Source organism: Pollicipes pollicipes, unplaced genomic scaffold, assembly GCF_011947565.3.
Source record: "Pollicipes pollicipes isolate AB1234 unplaced genomic scaffold, Ppol_2.1 Scaffold_4881;HRSCAF=5763_pilon_pilon_pilon, whole genome shotgun sequence".
Taxonomy (NCBI): Eukaryota; Metazoa; Arthropoda; class Thecostraca; order Pollicipedomorpha; family Pollicipedidae; genus Pollicipes; species Pollicipes pollicipes.
Genome location: NW_023596576.1, coordinates 47,281,611 through 47,298,098, shown reverse-complemented (window position 1 = coordinate 47,298,098; position 16,488 = coordinate 47,281,611).

Here is a 16,488-nt window from a genome sequence, read left to right as displayed (position 1 = left end):
AGGTACATCTAGTTTCTTACACCAAAAGATCTGCTATTCGATTTTCTATAGCTATGCAAAATTCAGTGTGGCTAAGCTGCGCCGTACGGAAATCAAAGTGGAAAAACTTTCAGATGTGGGGGGGGGGGGTCAACTGACCCTCCATCCGAGCGCATGTTAACATGCCGATGAATTTTCTGACATTGACCCAACTTTATCTGACTGTCTGGGTCTTTCACTTCCTTGGGAGGAAAGAAAAAATCCAACGTAAAAGACATTACGGCATTTATGGACGGGCCATGAGCACGTCGAAATATATTGTGCACGGTCCACTTGTTGGATTTGAAAAGGTAATTTTTCTAGGTGCCCGCGTGTCTGGTGAACGTATGCTATTTGGACCAATGTTTACGACGGCAGCTGTCTTTTGCCCAGCGTCTCCGTAAACAAACTCACAGATCAAGTTTAAACCTACCCAGGGATTTAAGCGGCACATTTACCTCCCCCTTTCACCTCTTGGATGATCTTTGCACGCGCATCTTACCGGAAGCATGCAAAAAACCCGACGTCCTTGCCTCGCCGCTGATATTGGCTGGCAGCAAGCAGCCTGATAATTGTTTACACCAATCAGCGGCGCATCTAACCATCCGTGGGAACAATGTCGGACAATGCCTGGGGCCGCGCCGCGAAGCCCGCGACGCCGGCGCCGGCACGCGATGAGCCTCGGCGCGCGCCGCACGCGAAGCCCCGCGCGCAAACAGACGCGGCCGGCCAGCGTGCCTGCCGGTAATGAACACCTCTGGCGGCCGGTGCGGCGCCTCGGCACGCGGCGGTGGCGGCCATGTGGCGGGCCATGGGATCAAGATCATGTGAAGGAGACTGGGCCGCACGATCAGCCTGCTTTTCCGACCCCTGCGGCCTGTCTCTCGGGCGCCGCGGCGACGGCCGGGAGAGGGGCGGTATGTCGGCGCCTGCCGCGGCTTGCGAGGGGTCTTTGTGTGTGTGGGGGGGGGGGAGCTCAGGCGACCCTCGAGAGTCTGACGCTCTCCCACGCCTCAGCTTCGGCACCTCGGAGACGCAGATCCGTGCCGCCGGTCGGATGATCCCCGCTGCCCCGGCTGCACGACTGTCGCGGTTCTGTAGACAGAGGACAGGCAAACGGACGTCTCCGGCGGCATTCTTCCCATCGGTTAGAGGAATGCGTCTGGGTTTGAATACTGTGCGCGGGCCATTGGTTCCGCCGTGGGGCAACATGGTCCGACTTGGCATGATCAGCATCGAGCCGCAGACGGCACCGCGCTGGGAGCAGTCAGCTGTCGGTGCGATAAAGCCGCGCTGCCTGGCAACTGCAAAGTCCGTGTACAAATCCACTTAAGCATTGCGCAGTCACGTCGTTTACCCTGCTCAATGTCTTGCTTTTGAAGTATTTACCGCCCCGAACGTGACTGCGGTTTCGGGCTATGTGGACACGGCATGGGCGTACTTCCGTTGTCTTCGTCATTGATCAGCAGCGTGCATGCCGCCACCAGGGAGTCATTCAGGAGAACGACAACATCATGTGTGATGAAATTTGCCTGATACCTGGTGACGTGGCGTCAAACGCATAAGGCTCGGAAGGATGCACATGTACCGTTGGTGACGTAGCCAACAGGTTGCTTCGAGGGGTTGTGGTTCATTCGACGCGGAAAGGCCACTCCGAGGCTGAGCTCTCCATAAGGTACTCTTTGGCAGTTTAAGACGCCAGCGAGCTTTTAAAACATAACACAACGGGACATCGATGCATCGAAATAAGACTTCAAGCCTAAAAAAGTGCCTGCATATAAAAACCGGGTCTCTGTAGTGACGAAGTAGATATCCCCCTGGCTGAGAGGGTTGCTATGCCCCGGTTGATCTCCTGGACGAAAACCTGGCTTGTCCACTCTAAGCCTACATTTTCTAACAGATTTAGTCCAAACCTTTTGATTGGATAATTTTTTGTAATCAGTACCGTTTGCAGCGTTAATCAGCGCTTGTTGCGCGAGCACTGGCTGCCACCACTTGATCGTGAAATTCTGGGTCAACGGCAGAGTCTTGAGGTGAAAGCTTAACATGCCGCAGTGCTCGGCACGGTCCGTCCTGCCCTCTGACGTCACGTGACCTTTAGCTGCCGCCAGCGTCCATGGGCCGAGACGTGTCGCCTCGGGACAAACAGCGAGCGCTTGAAGCGACTCGAACCTACGCCGCCGCGGCTAGATGAATGGGAAGGCAGATGCGGTAATCAGCTGAGCTAGTGGCGGGTACTAGCACAGCGTAGGCAGCTTGGAATGGCATAATCCACACCTTCGCCTGAATGCGAAAATCCAAGCCCAGGAGCTGAGCCCCAGAGCACCACCGAGTCGCATCGCCTCATTAATTTAGCATAGGCATAGCCATTAGAGATCTGCCTTCTTGGCATTGCCTAAAGCGTTGTGTTTGGGGGAGGGCGAAGGAGTTCTGGTGGCGGTGCGATTCCGTCCACGGACCGAATGCACTCAGAGGCATGGTCTCAGCATTTTCTGTAGCATTCGCAGGAAGGGAAGAACAACTGTCAGGTGACTTTGAACGAACGGGTGTCAACGACGACCACCTTTGGTATGGGAAGCCCCTAAAGTACGTAACAGGCGAGAAGGAGGGATGTAACTGGACTAACGTCCATGCTAACGTAGGGAAGTGGTAAGTAAAACAGTATGGTATGCAATGAAGGGAAAACTAAAGAAAATGCGTCGGTACTTTATTCAAATTCCGACCCTTTCCGTGTACGCGCAGCATGAGAGCTCGTCGGTTTACAGCGAGGAGTCGCAGAAAGAGAAGAGAGAGCGGCTGCATCACCTCTGTGGTAGATGATACAGCACGGTAAAACCTGTTTGTTACATCCGCGATTATTCGTGAAATCCCATCGATGCCCAAATTTACCAACGGGTGCATTCAGTGTCGTCGCGGTTGTCAATTTACAACGGTTTGGACACTTTGGAAATGATGTTTCAAGGATAACCATAAGCATAAGTGTGATAAACATAATAACGACAATTAGTTCGTGCATCGCATAGCATACCTCTTCTCAGTGTATTTCATAAAGTCATGCCGAAACTGATGATGGAAAATGCTTGTTACGCTTCAAGTAACTTCACGAAAAGATTTTCAGAGACATGTTGCGTGCCTCTTCCCCGCGTGAGCTAACGGAGAATAATACGCTTTTAGAGCTGACATTTATGTCAAAAACGGTAGAGCATGGTCACTAATCATAGGCGAGGAAACATAGTGTGGGGGAGGGGTAGGGGCAAGGTGTCTACGGCCCTCCACTTGGAGAAGGGAGAGGGGCGGCGAATTCACCTGGCCCTCTCACTGGCTCAGATTCAAATTGACATCTAGCTGATTAATGTGGCACCTAAAACATGTATGCTGATCTTCCCATTTCACCAGCCTCTTGCTCAAACCCCACTGGACGAAACTGCTTCATATTGTAATGACAACATCTCATGCTACAATGTGCAGCAGGTGAATTCATATTTTTTCGGGCAATTGACCAGGTTACTTCGTATTGAAAGCTCTGTTCTGTCGGGTTACACATTCTTTGGTTTTCTACCTGACCGCTTACAGCCCCCTAGCGATAGGCTCATGAATTTCAACGTGGATACGTCGTAGACGTTTGGCGTAGTTGGGCATGCCAGCAAGACACTAGGAGTTTCATACAATGCCGGTGCTGATTTGCGTTACAGAAACTTAAGTGCAAGAGCATAAAACGACCAGGCGTGGAACTTAAGTGCGCTAGTACAGCAGTGCGTTTTAAAAGCGAATTGTGAAAATGACAACAAAAAAACCTGCGCGCGTGTAATAGGTCGAAAATGAGGGATACTTCGAGGTAATATGGGAGACAAATTTATCGCAACATTGAATGAGGCTGATGGCTCGCAGCTTGACGCCAATAAGTGGCAAGCAACGCAGCGAAATATAAATAAAACGGATGTCCCGGATGCGTCAGCATCGGATGTCTGAAAGTCCGATGTTTAAAAGATGTTGGCCGCAGCACCCATGTTTCTGTTTGAGGGGCTATCAGCCGCTCCTAGCTACATGTGACCTTATTTACTGGGCACACGGATGCTTTTGGTCCCAAACTGACATTCCGTGGTGTTTTAATCCGGCTCCATTTAAATATCTTGTATTTTCATTTCGAACGGTCGCAAACGGTCCATAAACAAAGTCTTTAATGAACCCAATCCATTGCACTAGGGGTGTAAGTTGCGCACTAGTACGATGTTTGCCTAACTGGTATAACTCTTTTAGACGTTTCATGGCACGCCGGAACATTAGGCATTAGAAGCAAAGCTTGCCGAAATCGAGCATGGACTATTTTGCGTGGATATTTCGTGTTTATTGCTGGATTGAATTATCAGTGCTGTGCGTTGTGTTTTCCGTTCACGAATGGAGTTAACCAGAATAACTCTTCATGCGCCGGCCACATAGGTCTCAGTCGTTTAAACCACACGTTTCATTCAGTCTTCAGTGGCGTGCTGGTTCGCCCGAGCATGCATGGCCAGTCACTGCGGCCAACAGCGACGATCAGAAACCCATAGGTGGGGAGACTTTTAGTGAAAGGTTCCGCTTTCAGGCACAGGGGTTCACCGGGTGCGCGTGTCGGACAGCGACAAACACTGCAGTACCATGCGCCGCAAGTGAAGCACAGCACCTCCAATGTCTTTGTCTAGGGCCACAAGTTCGACTCCCTATGCCAACAAGCAGACTGCGACAAACAGCGAAGTTTGTTGATTCCATTCTTACAACGTTTTTGAAAAGGAAGGTTGCTGCAGTCCTTTGTTGTCTCTGTGCTGGTTGTGCTGAGCCACGGAATGCATGTCAGTCCTTTTTCGAAGATACATTGACTTTTTCTTGCTTAGTTTAGGCCGAACGATTCTCAGAGAAAAATGTTTGACTGCCGCCTCCCCGATATGACCCTCCGCCCAGGGGAAGGTGACTTCCCCCAGGGATCTGCAGCGTCCAGGCGCCGTCTGGGAAAACAAAGATGCCGTTGGGAAGGTGTCGTCAGATCATGAAGAATGCTCGCCAGGTTTAGCAGTAGGTCGAATTCGGGGTCACCAGAGGTCATTTAAGGTTAAAAATGTCGTTCTGATAAGTACGGTTGAATACCTATGTTAACGTGTCAAGACAGACTTTGAGGGCACGGAAATAAATGTTACAGTGCAAAGCATAAAACAGTAGCTTGCCTAACCGATACTTCTCGCAATGTGCTTCTAAGTTTCTTGTATTAGCTGTAGCTGCGGGACACAAGTATTCCAGAAAAAAATTGGCTGCCCTAGCAGTTAGCTAAGACCAACTTAGTTTCAATTTATGAACCAACGTTGAAAAATTTTAAGTGCTGAACGGATCTGTGTGACCAGTACAATGTTTTCCTGCGGTTAGTATAAGTGTTTTGAACATCGACAGGCCCTCAAAATCGCACAGCTGTTGTATACATTTGGCATAGTCCCTTCGACCCTTGGAAATATATTTGTAATAAACTAAGGACGAGCACGCTGGTGCATGAAATTATACGTCATAGCCTTCAAAAACACGATAGGGAGGTGGTTATGCGCGTCTCACTGATTTATTTAGCCTTTCCGCTGCCGGCAACATAGGTCATTGATCTTTGATGACCTCATATGACTTTGTCTGTTCTTATGTGACCTCTTGTGACCTCTTGATCCATTAGCATTACACCACACGTTTTCAGTAGAGTACGCGACGCCTGCGTCCAAAATTACCTGATAAAACTACCTATTTTAACTTTGCCCAGGTTATGACCTGGGCAAAGGTCATGTGCTCTGTGGTCATATCATGGTTATGCATGTGAGTTAGTACTCTTTTCCTCACATACAAACACCAAAACCACACAAAAATGTGCACAAATTTGCATTATTTATTTCTAAAGATAGCACAATGGACCTTAATCCAAACCATTGACCTCGCCTGTTTTGAAAAATATGAAAGTTACAAACTGTAGGCACTCTGATGTTCCATTACTATAGCAAGCTTAAACAATGACAAATCACCCACAAAACGCTGAAAATGTCGTGTTGCTGCGAGCAGTTGTTTTTGACCTGTGGTGGAAAAACTATAGGAGGAAGTCAACCCTCCCTCGGTCAGGCGGAAGCTAAGAAAATGGTCCTCAATCCTTCCTCAATACACTTAGGCAGATTCCCTCCTGTCGAAAAGGTTTGCTGCCGCCCTTTTCAATCCACACGCATTGGGAGTCTCATAGCAGTTGCGGAGGACAGCTGTTCCAAGCTGTTATGCATGTCAGTGAAAAAGTAATCATGATCCCCTTCAGTTCAAACATTGCTGCAAACGAAACGCGTCTCGTGTCAATGTTAAGCGCAACGCAGCTTGATGCATCAGTGTTTGTTGAGCTGGATCTCCAGTGGCCATGCGCGTATACTTCTGCACGTATGTTCGGTGCCCAATGACCACACCCACGCCCAGCCGGCCCGACTGCCTCCGGGCGACGCTGTCAATGGCTGTGCTTTCGAAGGCTCGCCATCACTCTGACCGGAAACAGTACGTATTAAGCGCACATTAGTGCAGCGCCGGCTGCGCGTGCCGCAGTGATCTTGCACAGCACATTAGACAGCACTGATGTGTGCACTGTTCGACGCATGAAGTTCTCTTTGATCACATAGCGTTGATGCCATGACGCAATAAGAATCTCCGTATATTTCTGCACAATCGCACGATGATGACATGCCTGAGATAGGGTTTCGTAAAAAAACAACACATCCTCCGCTGCGGTGATGAATCGATCATCAGGCTCCCGGAAATATGCTTCTGATGAGCCGACATATTCCTGCGAGTTATTTGTTATCTGGGCCTTTGATAGGTTCCCTTCATACCGTTGTTTGTGGACTACTTGCGCAGTAATTCAAGGACTCAAGGACGTCAACCAGCTCGTCTACATTCTGTGCGTATTCTGTTACAAGTCCTCGGCATTCAGCCGCCTGCTTGTTGAGTTGTGCAGCGTCGATGACGCTTACATACATTTGTAATGTGCTTAACAATGTAGAATGTGTGGACGAACCCTGGTATACACTCCAGGCATTGAGGCGGGTGCCACTACTTGATAGTTATTCGTTTGTATGTTGTGCAAGACGCTGAGGGTAATCCAACAGACGTGGGCGCAACACGTTGTGGAATCTCAGTGCTTTCAGCAACGAGGGGTGACAGACACAGTCCAATGCCGCTTATAGATTAACAAGGCATGTCAGCGCTACCTGGCCTAACGTTCCTGACCCGAATACGTGATCTGAAATGCTCGGGGTTTCCATCTTGCTAAATGACCGCTAAAAATCCCACGCTCGTTCAGGAAATCAAGGCATGCGATGTGAAAGTGCGTCGTAAGCTGCTAGCAGACCAGCTTCTCTGTTAGCATAGACACTGCGGTCAGCCTAGAAGCAGCGAGGTCGGTATGAAGCCTCCCAATGTGGCCAGATCTAACGATCGGGCATACAAGTGATATATCCCCCTTCCACGGCAGTACCCTAGAGACAAAACTGCTGATGATACACCGGGATCACAAGCTGGTTGACAGACCGTGGCAGTATTAAGCGTCATGTCATCGTAACCGTAAGCGCCGTTTCTATTCATCGATAAAATAGCGTATTTTGGTTAACATTCGGTGACAGCGCGTAGGCAAAGGGACCGGCGTACACTCGTGGAACAGGGCAGTCTTGCGTGCCTACCGAAGCCGCTACCAAGGTCTCCTTCCTGATATCAGCGACAGATTCGTTGACATGACCTATCAGTCCATCTGGAGGCTTTATTGGCGATGGTACCTTGACACCGATGATGTTTAGGATGACGCGGTTCACGTTCAAGGTAAAAGCAGCCAGGCTGTGGCCTCAGCAGTGGCGTGGCGCGACACCCGCCTGTTGGGTTCAGCTCGGAGAGTTGATGATAACCACGTCCAGCGGTGACTCATATCCGCTGGGTACGCGGAGTGTGACTGCGAACACAATCTGGGTGGGGAAAAACACGTCTCGACACCTGATTAAACCGGTGTACGCGATGCCTAACTATTCTCGCGTAGCATTTTACAGATCAGATACTGTACAGTGTACAAGGCAGACGTTTCATTTTTGGTATCCTCACAGGATTTCTTGACAGCGTTTTTGCTGTCACGATGCCTGCCATAACACGCAAGCATACAGAGGCCTACATCGATTTATTGGGCCCGGAAGGATGTACAACCGCTTTGACGACTTGGAGCGAGACCGTGACCTCGGCGTGGACCACCGGATCGAAAGATCTATTTAGAGGCTGGCCAGGCCGACAACCCCACCGCTGCCGGCGATGGTCGGCGCAACATTAATCACGTATCGGCGCGATCACTTTCCACTGACTGTCATCTGCTGAGGGAGCCAGTCGAGGAAAAGCATGCCGAAGTCAGGCTTGTGTCAAGGACATCTCATTAAGATTGGCATGAGCATCATTGAACTGCGCTACCCAAGTGATCAGACGAACAAAGATATACACTTGAAACTTTCCAATGGTTTGCATGGCTGATGTGTGCATCTCTATGATACAAGTTCTGGTCTTTTGAAATTTGGAGCAATATATATACAGAGAGAGAGATAGAGAGAGATAGAGAGAGAGAGAAGAGGAGAGATGATGAGAGAGAGAGAGAGAAGATAGAGAGGAGAGAGATAGAGAGAAGAGAGATAGAAGATAGAGGAGAGATAGAGAGAGAGAGAGGAGAGAGAGAGAGAGAGAAGAGATAATAGCGAAGAGAGAGAGAGAGAGAGAGAGAGAGAGAGAGAGAGAGAGAGCGAGAGTAATATATATAGTATAGATATGATATATATATATATATATATATATAATATCTTCTTCAAATATTCAGTTTCCAAACTTCAGCGCTAGAAACATCACAGTTATTCAACCCCAAATTAGCAGTGTTGTAGATCGCATTTGCTTTCGCTTGTCATCTTGTTTTTGCGCTATACGCACTGTGTGAAACTTCTTAACTTTACAATTTACCATCAATAATAATGAGACCTGTGATGCCGAGATGTGGTTAGTGAAAGGTGCCGATCACAGGCGAAGCGTGGCTTCGCAGAACCTTTGTGCCGAAAATCCGCCAAAACGGGTTTCTCCCCGGATATGGTCCAATTGTTTCTCAAAGTTGCGGGCTGGAGCCCAAGTTGGGGTGATGCCGTGGGGGGGGGGGGGGGGGGGAGGGGGGCACGGGGTGGGGCTGAAGCTCTCGCAGCTGGATAGGAAACTATGCCCCTGGTGGTGATCACGCTACAGCAATTTTGATTTACCTGCCTCCTGGCCCAGACGCTCTCCATATCGGAGCTGTGGGTTGGGGGTTGACGTAATATAGTGGTGAATCACGTGTCACGGTCATTAAGCCTCCACAAAATGGGCGTATTTCTGAGAAATGAGATAGGGGTTGTGCGAGAAAATGGCTCAACCTTCCGCAAAATACGCTAAATACATTTTTTTTCCCAAATTGCGCCGCTTTTCTCTCAAAGCAAGGGGCCTGAAGTCTTCCCAACTTAATAGAAAACAACACGCCCGCTCCAATACATTTCTTCGCTCTGTCCCGGTGGGGAATGTTGCCGGACATCAACACTTTGTTGGGCGTCGAAGATCGAAACCTGGTTTCGGCCATCAACATAGGGTCGATGTTGGACGTAGGCACATTTCAAGAGTTATTCCGAACGCAGACGGCTAGTAAATGCGTTTTGAGTGTTATTATTCGGCCGGCTTATCGGCCGGCTATTATTTGACCGGCTTGTCGAACTTGAAAAATCGCTGTCTGACGCCAAAAAGCTCAGACAATATCACAAAGCTAGAGCAGTCAACAAAGACACAAAATGGTGAATGTAAATATATATGCATATATATATATATATATATATATATATATATATATATATATATATATATGTATGTATATATATATATATATATGTGGTTGATATATGAATATATGGTTAATACATGTATGTATATATATTTGCAAATATATGTCTATATACATTCCTGTGGTTCTGCTTAATATCGGTGGTGGTGTCGTCGCTTTCTCCCGTCTCCTATGCGGTGGAGGTCATGCTTAAGGTATTCTGCTCATGTTCGGGCTCAAACCACATCAGAACACGTGGCTTAACTTAATACCTGCTGAACCGAGACAAAGCTTTAGCCTGCCATAAGTCGTAACCCCTGAATTTTTTATGGTATCCATCATTGAGGAAAGCATGATCCGTAGGTCCATAGATCCATGGACAATGGGCGCAGAGGCTGGAGAAGGGAACGATGAAACAATGATTGCACGGAGCCCTGTGCCTTTGCATTCCGAAGAACGTTGGTTGCTTTCCACGCGGCGTTATGCACATCTCGCAGTTTTAGTTGTGACCACAAGGATTACCGCAGGTGTGCCGAATGCAGCGCTTACTGCATCGATTAAGAGCATGCATATTTACTTACCAAAGGGCAGCTCAACATCAGCGAAGCCGCCGGTTAAAGCGATCACGATTGGCCCTGACCGCCGCTCCGCAAACAGAGATCTCCTCGCGACTCGCGACCTGCATTGCGAAGTCATCATCAAGACACGAGCGGCCCCGACACCCGCGCCAGCTTCGGACATGATGTCACCGCACGTGCGCCAGGCCGCCCGACCTAACTCAGCGCGATTCTCATGCGTCTACACAGCTGCATATTAAGGCCTATCGGGCATTCAGTGCCCGACGCTGGCTGGCCCGGGTCGCTATCCTTTCTTGGCGGAGGACGGGGCCGGGCCGGCCGCCTCCGACGCGGCGGGGACGAATCACGCGGTGAACAATGCGCCCGGCTATTAGCGGCGGTTTCGATAGCGGGTCACGCGGGCCGCCGAGGTCCGCCGGGTCGAACGCGTTCCCAGACGTTCCAGCGCGGCGCCGCGTGGGTGCCGTTCGGCCCGTCCAGTCGGCGATGTCGCCGGCGAAAAACGCCCGTCGGGCAACATGTTTTATACGACATCGCCATACACGCGACCCCGCTTTCGTCAAGGACACGTCAGTTCGATTCGACTCCTCTAAAAACGTGGACGATCCACGATGCGGCTGACGTTAACCATCCCCATTAGATGTCCACGGGAATCATCTCCGCGTCGTTAGCTGCCTCTCACCGCAGCCACACGGTGGCAGGGGCGGTTACAGACCTCAGCGCCGTCCCCGCGCGCAGGCCGAAGGCGACGCAGAGACCGGTGGGCGGGAGGAGCCGGCGGCGCGGCCAGGGTGCCCGACTCACGGCACACGCAGCCCGACTCTTTGATTGCGGCCGCGCCGTCCCGTCCCCTGCCGTTTGAACAAGGTTCTCGGTGAGATTGATGGTGTTAGTTAGTAGTTAGACCGTGCAGCGACCAAGACGGAGTGCCATGATTCGGCCGGTAATGCGCGCTCACGGCGCTGTTACAGGCCTGTCGAGCCCCTCCCATCGCTGTATGAGGCTCGCTCGGCCGCCGCACAGCGGCCAGCCATGGCCATCCTCGACGTGCCACGCTCGGATGATCCACAGCCACCGAGAACCGAGAGGCCACCGAGAACCGAGAGGCGGTCTCGTTCAGCCCCGGCGGTTCCCCAGAGCCGGACAGTCCGCCGCAACAGCCGTGAAGCAGCCCTGCCGCACACTTCACACCAGCGGCACACGTGCTGCGAACAAAGGCCGGCTGACGTCGACGGCCCCGCTCGTGGTCGCGCCACAAGGCTCGGCACGGCGGGGCGAAAACCGTAAATAACCGCCACCGCCGCCGCCGCCCGCGGCCGTGTCCGGGATGACGTCGTGGCGAATGACGGCCCCCTGTATCCAGGAGGGGGCAGGTGCGGCCGACAGGCGTGGGCCGGGGGAGCGATGCGGAGGGAGAAGGGAGAGGGAGGTCAAGGTGCCGTCAGAGGACTCGCGGGCGGCAGCGTTCGATGAAAGCTACGTTCGCATTGGCGATGATCTGGCAAGCTGCTGGTGCTCCTAGAGGAAAAGAGGCGCTTAGGAGACAAAAAAACTGTGTGCCGTCGCAGACTGTTGAGCGTCTGGTCAAGGCTGCATGCTAAAATTTCGAAGATGGCTGTACTTGGCGTCCGGTATGTGGGATGACTGATTAGTGCCTTCCCGCCGGCCACAGTCGATACAGGAAGTAACGGAAGATGACAGGTCAGGTCCAGAGGCCGAAGGTCAAACACGTCATCGCTTGCAGGTTTATGATACCCGGTGTGTTCCTGACCGGCCTGTCAGCCGAACCCCGTCTCCAGGAAGCATACAAACGCGGATATACATCACGGCAACGATGAGGGGCGGCATGGGTAATTAGGCTCACGTTTTCACGCGACCCGTGGCCCCACAACACGGAGCTGTATAGATTATGAAGCTCATAAGTACACCAGATATGTTTTGACCCGATGGTAGTACTCGTAAGAAAAACAAGAACTACAGCTCGTGGTAACATTGAGGTGATTGCTTCAGTGGATGCCCACAACTTAAGTACATACATTCGTGTACGTTTGAGGCAATTGACACTTGAAGAGGACGTGATGAGCTCATCACATCCCTAAACGTTCAATAACTCGATGTCAGCGCCGACAGTGTCGTACCAACCTCCTTAAATTATAAGAAAGGTACGCTGAGTGCAACCAAGTGTAAATACTTAAAAAAAGAAAACAATTGAAGCTAGCAATGTGGGTAGACGTGTAAAGAGTTAAGAACAGGAAAGACCTGAATCACCTGCAATTTGCATTCGTAAACATGCGATAGCCGGTGAATTTACCTCCGTGTTTAGGCTTGGAATAGGATCGTTCATGTTTCTGTGCAGTCATCAAACACTGCGCGTCATAAGGAGCCTTTTCCAAATAAACAGATGAGTAACACAGCCCGATCTTTGCCGGAACTTTGGCCGATTTGTGACAGTAATTTAGCGGAGTCATTTCAATGCATGACGTGCAATTCTTGGCAGAGCGTGTTTTATCCGTGGTGGACCGTAGTCTAAATGAGCTGAACCTTTCTGCCACAGTTATGTCCAGACATCCCCAATTCAGTCCGAGGTGTCTTGCTCAACTTAATGGGTCAGGACAAGCGCGTCAATTCAGAGAAGCGCAAATGCCTAATGATAACAGATGACTCTGAGTTTCACCCTGAAATTATCAGCAGGAGCCTGATGGCTCGGCAAATCTGATGACGTTTAAGGTCATGCAGAATTATTGAGTCTTCCGACATTTAAGCTATTTTTACTTTTACTGTGTTTTTATTTTACTCTGTTTTGACCTCTTAATTGGATGGATTCCAGGATTCAGCACGCACACCACGCAGCGCATGTAGCGGAGCCCCGGCCTCACTTTCCGATAGTGAGATTCCAGGTCAACGTTGGAGTTTTGCGGTGAAGCTTAACGTGTCGCAATGCTCGACACGCTCCTGCTTGCCTTCTGACGATACCTGACCTTAAGCGCGGGCTCTACCACCAGCTGCAGGTCATACCAGTCGGGGGCGACTAGCGACTGGGGCAATTGATATGTGGGGATGGACTGTTGTTCCCTGAACTGAGGTATTATATTAGTCAAAAAGGTGTTTTACCACCAGAGACGTCCTTGATTAAGTGTACTTTGTGCTTCATTTGTGATCAAGTTAAAGACAGGATTTGACGCGTTTTTGGGAGCTAATTGATGCCATTCCCCACTCGTTTGTCATTGGTTTAGCATTAACGTTGTCCTTGGTAGCATAGATATCTCCAATTAGCAGCCATCTCTGCCATCCCAAGCACTCTCCAGACGCTCAGAAGAGCATCAATCCATGCGCTATCTATGACCTCGATCTCTCCCCTCTCTTCTTCTGCCTTTTTCCTCCATTAAAATGGTGGGTCGACTCCTCTTCAGTAGGTGATGAATCTTATGGTTCACGCTCATGAAGGTCCAGCCGTGTACGTGTCATTCGGGCAGCACAGCAACCTCTTAGCTGTGCAACGGGTATCCTTGAAGACTGTCCTTTGTCAGCTCTTGGGAAGACACTCCTCAGGCTGGTCTTTCAACCTTGCAAACCGCCTGTTCTCTCAATTAGCCGGCCACACATTCTTTCTGTGACTCAAGGCCGGATGAGCAGCGTTCTGTAGAGGGGGGGGGGGGATTGCCGCGGGCGCTGACACTGTGACCTCTGGCTGGGTTGCGCTGGGGGCGATCTGTATAGAAGAGCCGCAGCACCGAAGAGGCGTCGTGCTGTGCGGCTGACAAGCGGATGACAGATGGTGCGTACACACGGAACAATTTTGCATTTTTATAACGCAATTAAAGGGAACCGTACGCCATATATTTCAGACAATTGGCGCAAAGTGGGCGAGAAGACACAATAACGCTTCTTTGTTGAAGCCTCAATTGTATGCCGGCTAGCACCACGATGAATGATTGAGATATCAAGTACTATGCACCAAACAGCAGTTAGAAACGGCTCTGCAGGCTGAATAGACCCCAAGTCGCCCCAAGATCCCGTAAGTGCTATGGGGCGCATTCACAAAAAGGAGCAGGATGTCCTCGCGTACCGGGCTGGTCCAATGCTCTCCATCATTCCACATTATACATTCATGGTGCCATTTCTCTTAGATCGTTAGTTTTACGCTTATTCACGTGCTGAACTAATGCATAACAAATGTAAACGTTCCGCTGTCGGAATGACAAAAATTGTGTGACTTCCATTAACGGTGCGTTGTTACGATTATAATGCTACGCGTTGAACGCATATTGCAGACTGATGTCAGTAGAAAGCGATGTAGTGCATGATACTCGAAAACCACCGCGACGGCTAGTGTTTTTGTCCGCGTCTGATTAGTTAAGGAGACGCAGAATTCTCCTGACGTCACAAATATTTGGTAAAATTAGTCCAAACCTTTTGATTGGAGGGATTTTTGAAGCAGTGCCCATGCTAAGATTGCTGGTCATGTGAGCTCTGACCCACCACCCGGCTCTAAAATTCTGGGTCAACGGCAGAATCTCCGGCAAACGCTTAGCGTGGCGCAGAACTCGGCAGACTGTCCTGGTGTCTGACGGCATCTTTTTCATGATCCACGTCACGAAGCTCGTGTTAGCCGTTCACAAAAGCTGGATGGTAAGCGTTCTCCGGGCATTACACCCTTCCCAAGTTCCCATAGATAGCCTAAGACTGCGGATTTCCCTTGTGATTTGCACGTATTACATGCCGAAAAACACTTCGAAAACACTTCGTTACGCATTCGCCACCCATGAAGAGGCGGCAGTGTCCTTCACGAAACCGGAAATATTAACTTACATTAAACGCAATTCGAGGCGCCTCCCGATTAAAATATAGAGGAAGATAACCTAAAAATGGTTCAAGAGCGCATCCAAAAGAATGACTGAATGTTGAGAGTCTTAGTGTTGAAAGCGACCGGTTGGTGGTAGTTTGCAGTTATCATCAATAAAATCTGCTTAGACAAAAGTTAATAAAAAGTGGCCAGTGCTTAGTCTGGTGAATGGCCATCTGCTATCACCATTGCCGAATCACCCAGACGTCAGAAAGAGAGTTTGGCTAATAAGGCACCGAGTGCTTAGTTCAGGGGCAAGTTTGGGCTGCGGTACCAGGCCGGTCCAGATGGGTCCCGGCAGGTATGCAAGCTGACAGCTCTGCCACCTACCAAGCACGCTTGTTGCCAGGGAAGCATCAGAGGCGCCGAAGCTGTTACTCAGGCACTGGCTCTTACGTCATTGGTTTACATGTGCAGTTTGCCGGGACCGCCGTTTGCCCAACGCGTTTGCCTCCCCGGGCGAAATCAACGGTCGAGATACGCGCGAATCCCCAACTACATGTAGCGGCGATCTGTATACATGCAATTTAGCTATCTACATATATGAGGTCTAGTTACATTTACACATATATCGTACTTACTTACATGCACATAGCGACGAGTGACGGTGCGCTCCACGTACGCCCCACGATTAACTGTGATCTGAAGGATGACAACGGTCACGGATCCATTGTGACTTGTGTTGCGTGAAGAGATGACACATGCTGTGAGGAACGGCGGTGTACCGCACTGCGTGACTGACTTCGTTGGAAGGCGTGAGCGTGGCTTGCAAGTGCGGTTACACACGTTGTGGGAAAGACCGATAATGATGCCGATAATCGGCCGGCACGCCTTGTTCATTGTCGCCAGAATGTGAGCAGGGAAAAGTGTTTGAGTGCAAGGCATGTATGACGCGAATAATGTTAATGTGCCGCGATGCCAAAGCCTGCTACGAATGATAATGTTCACCTATGCTGAGCTGAACATGTGCGGGACATGTAATGAAAACATGTGCAAAATTCCCTGCGCGCTTCTTCGCAGCTAGTACAATTGTGTCATTTAGGTGTACTTTAGGTGTACTCACAAACATAAAGAAAACAAGCTTTTGTGACATTTTGATATCACATGTAGAGACGAATGTCAGTCATCGGGAGAAATACATATTGGTGCAATATTTGCGTTCCAGACACAAGAGC